General features: G+C 36.2%; 1 protein-coding gene across 1 annotated transcript in view; it reads right to left on the bottom strand.

Moving 5' to 3' along the window:
* ctbp2l (C-terminal binding protein 2, like) overlaps nt 1-5,106 on the bottom strand; it is a 27,242-nt gene extending 22,136 nt beyond the window's left edge. Inside the window, exon 1 of the mRNA XM_039651163.2 lies at nt 4,772-5,106. The gene's annotated coding sequence lies outside the window, so the exon portion shown is untranslated. The remainder of the gene's footprint in view (nt 1-4,771) is intronic.
* Between the last annotated feature and the right edge of the window lie 1,491 nt (nt 5,107-6,597).

The following is a 6,597-nucleotide window of genomic DNA, read 5'->3' as shown; positions in this document are numbered from 1 at the left end:
TGTGTGTGTGTTTAATATCACCGCCGCCATTCAAATCTTTACCAGGAAACTCTCATGGCTTTCAGTCTTTATGAGGGACTTTGAAAAGTCAGATATATATTTTCATGTATAAAGACCCTCATCAATACTGTGAAAAATGTATATTATAAATATGTCTAAAATATTATTCGGAAAAAAAATTCATTTCTATTAGATTACATCAGTTCTGTGCTGTGAGATTATTTTCTAATTATTTATTTTGATCGATTTATCTATTTAATCAAATTAATTATTTTAAATTTATTTTAAATAATTAAACAATTTTTAATCTAATATATTTATACATTTTTAAAAAAGATGTATTAATTTTATTTATAATTTATTTAAATGAATTTTTTTAACTTATTTAATCAAATTTTTACTATTTATGTAAATTTAGTTTTTGTTATTGATATCAGATGATCTAAACGTTATAATATAGTTATACCTTTTAAGAAACACATTATTTTTTGTTTTAATCGCTTTAATCACGTGTGTATATTTATTTTTAATGAGTTAATCTTACTTTTGTCATGTATTTATTGATATTTCTGTTCTCCAAACTGGCACTCGGCACACCCGGCCGGCGCTCGCGATCATAAACAGTAGAAATCACGTTAGTTATTGATATCTGAGGATCTGAAGAGGAGATGCTGGATAATAAATGTTTCAGTTTCAATTAGAGATTCAATTAGCAGAAAACACACACACACATCAGTCACTCTCGACACGCCGCCACACTCCAACTCACAATAACAGTGTGTTAGTGTCAGTCACACACTCATAAACCAATAATAATACATAAACAAATCAATCCATCGATGGATCAAGATACAGGTCATCCTCTACTCGCCCCCGGTGTCATCCAAGATGTCCATGTCTTTCTTTCTTCAGTCGAAAAGAAATGAAGGTTTTTGATGAAAACATTCCAGGATTTTCTCCATATAATGGACTTCAATGGGGACCAAACGGTTCAAGGTCCAAATGAGAGTTTCAGTGCAAGCTGTTCAAAGGGCTTTAAACGACCCCAGACGATGAATAAGGGTCTTATCAAGTGAAACTAGCGGCCATTTAATAAATAAATAACAAAGTTTAAGTTTTATAAGCTCAAATGCTCGTGACTCTCCTGTTTGAACTCGTTCATCAAAATGAACAAATCTTTTTTGAGTCATTTTGTTCATTTCATTCGTTGAACGAGCAAGGAACAGAGCAAGGCGAGCATTTGAGCTTGAGCGATAAAACTTAAACTTTGTTATTTATTTATTAAATGGCCGCTCGTTTCTCTAGATTAGACTCTTATTCATCGTCTGGAGTCGTTTACAGCACTTTGAAGCTGCACTGAAACTCTCATTTTGGACCTTGAGCCGTTTGGTTCCCATTGAAGTCCATTATATGGAGAAAATCCTGGAATGTTTTCATCAAAATCCTTCATTTCTTTTTGACTGAAGAAAGAAAGACATGGACATCTTGGATGACACGGGGGCGAGTAAATTATCAGCAAAAGTTTTTTAAAAGTGAACTACTGCTTTAATGTTAATATCTTAGTATCTTCGATCTATATTATAGAATGTTTGTAGTATGAATTAAGTTTGTAGTATAGTATGAATTTGTTGTGGACAAGAAGTGTGTTTTCTGTTTTCTGCTCCGGGAGCATTTAATGACATTAATCGAAGGCCACATTTAGAGTCAGGCTGTTCTCTCTCAGGTCCTGTAGGCTAAACACTCATGATAACCCCATCTACCCCTCAACAGTCGGCGAGAGCGAGACGCTTTAACACACGGATCAGAGAAATGTTCCCGTCATCTGTCATTCACTAGCGGTGTGATCCGACTGTGTGTTACGGAGGTGTTGCAACACACACACACACACACACACACACACACACACACACGCTTCAGTGGACACGTCCTCGTATTCACAGCGAGACGCTCTTGTGCTCCCGTGTAGAGAGAGAAGGGTCGCCATCTGTCCAGTCCTGTGTGTGTGTGTGTGTGTGTGTGTGTGTGTGTCTGTCTTGTGTGTATTTCCACTTTTCCACTCTCTCAGCGTCTAACAGGCGTTTAATAACACTGGTGGAGACTCTCTCACTCTCTCTCTCACACACACACACACTCTCACTCTATTCAATTATTACAATTATTACAATATTGCCAAAGCTTGGAAAATATCGAATAATAAAATAGACATCAAAATACTAAAATATTATAACATCAAAAAGTGAATGTAAATTAACTGTACAAATTAAACAGTGTAAAAAAATAGAACAGTTTATGAATATTTAAAAATTCTCTGAAGAATTTAGAATTCAGTGTGTAAGTGTTTTCGTCTGTGGTGTACGAATGTGTGTGTGTGTGTGTGTCGACTCTCTCCTTTTGTGACAAGCATCAGTGTATCCGCTGCTAGTGTGGTACGATCTCTTTTTCACCTGATAGATGTTAGAATTGTGTTTTATTATTTGATTGTATGTCGTTAGGGCAAATGATTTCAAATTTTGTGTAAAAAGTCCCTCTAATGTCCTCATAGTTGGGGCAGTCACTCTCTCTCTCACACACACACTTACCCTACCCTAAACTTACCTATCTCATAAAACTTTATGCATTTTTACATTTTTTTAAAACCTCATTCTGTATAATTTATAAGCTTGTGTATAAGCACACACACACTCAAACACACACACCCACACCCACTCTCTCTCTCTGTTCCTCTGTGGTGAAACTGAACTGATCAGACCATCACAACTCCTATAAGCTGAAGAATTGTGTATAAGCACTAAACTCACACACACACACAAACCACAGGTCTGAAGACAAACTCACACACAACCAAAGGCCTGCTGTCAACTGATTAATATATATATATATATTTGTAAATAATTGGGATTAATCACATTATATTTTAATAATTATATAAATATCCATTTTCATAGCATTGAAATAAACCATATGGGCTTATTTTATTATTATATTATTTACGATTCCATGTAAAAACAAAAAAACATATTAGGCTAACACAGTAAACGACATGAACACATAATTCAATTATTGATCGCAATCATTTGTTTGACAAATAATGTCAGCACATCATGCCCACACACACACACACACACACACACACACCACTAGAACTACGATTATACATGAACTTTCCTGCGTTCTCTTCTGCTTTAGTTTGTGTACTAATAGTTTATGCTTTAATTTCACTATTGTACTCTATGAATATTGTGCTTTTATGATGTTCACTCTGGATAGAAGCGTCTGCTAGAGGAATAAACACACTTCTGCTGATCTCAGATCAGGCTTCGTTTGCTCTGATCGTCCTGCAAAAACACAGCTTTAACCTTGAGACTGATCTAAAGTCCTGAATGAAAGAGCTCACACACACACAAAAGCCTGAAGGATGAACTCATCTACACTTCTTCTATTATTATTCTTCTTCTGTGTTTCCCCTCCACTAAACACTGGCGGAGGCAGAGATCTCCCTTCGAGACTCGCTCTTCACGGTGAAAGGCTTTTGTCGTTCGCCTTTGAGACAGCCTTGGAAGATTGTGTGAAAGCAAATGCTTGGGTCCATCATTAATATGAGTTTGGATTATGTTTGATATTACTTTTAAAATATATCACAAATATCACTCGCACAAACAAATCAGAACCTGCAAGGATTTATATAATACAAGACAGGTCTGTACAGTCTTTTACATTGCCTGGAGATGTGCATATTAATAATTATGTAGCCTAATGTTTATGAATTTCTGTGACTTTCATGACATTTCATCATATTCAGACTTATTTGCAAATGAGAACCACTAAAACTGATTCACTCTAAAGAACAATTCACTCATCAATCAAACCTGATCTCAAACTCTTCCTTCAAACTTCACTTTTTGAGACTCATGTCATGTGTGTTCTGGACACAAAAATTCAACAAAAATGTCTGTAATCCTAATCATTTGAGCAGAACCCTTGAGATCAAACACTACTTATACATTCGTTCATTTACCAGATGTTTTTATCCAAATCAACTCAACAAGTGAAGAACACAGAATGACCGAATCGAATTCAGTGTGAACAACTTCAACATTTAATTCTCTTTAAACACCTGTTCACCTTCAGCCTCATTCCCTCAACGGGACACCACAGACATCTGAACATCTTAATAAACAGAGATCATTCATTTTCTAAATATTCACATCATCATCATCATCATCATCATCATCATCATCATCATCATCACACTGCAGATTGTTGATGTTCACAATATGATTCCACAAGACAAACACTGAACATATGAATCGAAATTATGCAATATTATAATTACCATAATTAGCCTTCACACAAATGCCATGATAATTTGATGCCATACTAAACGATCCTATAGGCTACATTACCAAACTAATTTAACAAAATAACTATGGTATTACCATGGTAGGCTACTTTTTATTAGTGACACTAGCAAAAAAAAATAGAAAATTAAAAATAAATAAATAAATAAATAAAATAGGTCTATTCAGTTAATCAAACACCCCATTCCTTGTTTAATAGAGGCGCAAATGAAAAAGCTACAATTTATATCCGAATGCACATTAAAATTATCAAATCTCCTTTTCCCTCTCTCTCTCTCATTTATACACACACACACATATATATAGCCTATCGTCTTCTTAATAAATAAATAAACACACGTTGAATGCGACTCGATCGACCGGAAGCACGGAAGTCCGTTGAGACCCGTTCCGTCAGCCGGTTCTGGTCTTACCGTTAATGTCTGCTGTCAGTCAGCGGTGAGTTCATGAGCTCTTCTTCCTCCAGGAGATCGTCCTACTCACACACCTTCACACAGAACCGAAAAACTTCGTCTTCTTCATCATTATCGGGCGAAAAATCCAAACCGAACCGGCTCTGGTAACCGGGCCGAGCGCGTGTATGTGCGCGCGCCACAGAGGGGAGGAAGCTCGCGAGTGTTTGTGTTCCGCTCTTCCTCACTCTCGCTTTCACCACACACACACACACACACACACACACACACACACACAATTCTTCATTAAGGCGGGGTCTCTAGTCGCCCAACCCATGACAGACACACACACACACACACACACACACACACACACACAGACAGACAGACAGACAGACAGACAGACACACACACACGCTCTCACACATTTAAAGACACGCGCGCGCACTCTCTCTCTCTCTCTCTCTCTCTCTCTCTCTCTCTCTCACACACAAACTTCTATATGAATATGTTTGATATGAAACCCTTTCTAAAATCACTACAGTTCAAGCATGAGATGATGACATCACTGTCTCTGGTGTTGTTTGTGATTTGTGTAAAGCAGATTTGATTCTCCATAACTGTAAGTGTGTCAGATGAGTGTGTATCAGAAGCTCAAGTACAGTTGACATGAATTATTCACAGATGTCTTCTGTCATGTACATTTTTAATGACGACAGCCGTCAGATTAATCCGTATCTGTATTCCTCTGGGCGTCTGAAATATGTATCTCATATAATCGACGAGAATCACTGCAGCTCAACACACACTCGTGATCGTTAGGGAAGATTAATCTTAATATTTTCATATTCACTGACCGTCACCAAAACTCAAATACTGATGTTTTCCATCTCACTGAGGTTTGGGATTTAATCTCTTTACTGGACTTCAGAATAAAGTGACGTTTATCATCTTTTTTTTTTTTGCAAAATGGCAAGATCTTCTTTTCTGATAAATGCATGAAAATGAAGTGAGTTTATGTTTAAATTAAGAACAAATATCTGCCAGCGGGGTAAGAAAAATAAACTGAATTCAAAGGAAACAGATTTTTGTCTGACTTCGATCAGTCTCTGATTAAACCATCGCGAGATCTTCAGTCCTCTTGCTTGGATCTTGAAGAATGTTTCGATATATGTGCTGGAAAACGAGACTTTAGCGCTGGAGAACCTCAAGTCTGTGAGTGTGTGTGTGGGTGTGTGTGTTTTATTTCTATGATTTGTTTCATATTGGAGAGTGTTTGCTTATCTCTCTCACAGAAGAATTCCCAATCAATCATTTTTCAATCATGGCTGCATTATTAAACTCCGCCCACACGCATCCATTCACTGAGCTGCTTATTTGCATATTAATGAGGAAGGGGAGGGGTTTGATCAAGATTAACAAATAGTGTCTTGGTTAAAAAATCACACTGAATACATTTAGGCAGAGAATGTGGCTTCATCTTTATAAATCAATGAGAATGAGAATAATTACCAACAACATAAAGATATGATGCATATGATGATCATGCAGACTGACTGACGGCCCTCAGGAGAATCATTCCTGATTATTATGTTTGTAATTTACAGGCTAATGACTGAATGCTGAAGACTGGCTCTTCATGTCTCTGAGCAAAGAAATATGAGGAAATATGACCTTTCTGACCAGAACAACAGTTCAGGGTTACTGTCCTTAACTAAAACTATAAAATCCCATAAAACATGTGCATTACTTGAAATAAAATGACACATTAACTGATATAAAATAAAATAAAACATTAAAAAAATTATTAAATTTCTATTTAGAAATTATTATATTTAAGATTTAAT

The sequence above is a fragment of the Pimephales promelas genome, chromosome 17 (genome assembly GCF_988280905.1).
Source record: "Pimephales promelas chromosome 17, fPimPro1.hap1.1, whole genome shotgun sequence".
Lineage (NCBI taxonomy): Eukaryota > Metazoa > Chordata > Actinopteri > Cypriniformes > Leuciscidae > Pimephales > Pimephales promelas.
The sequence above is the reverse complement of the archived record's forward strand: the minus strand, read 5'-3'. Positions and strand labels throughout refer to the sequence as shown.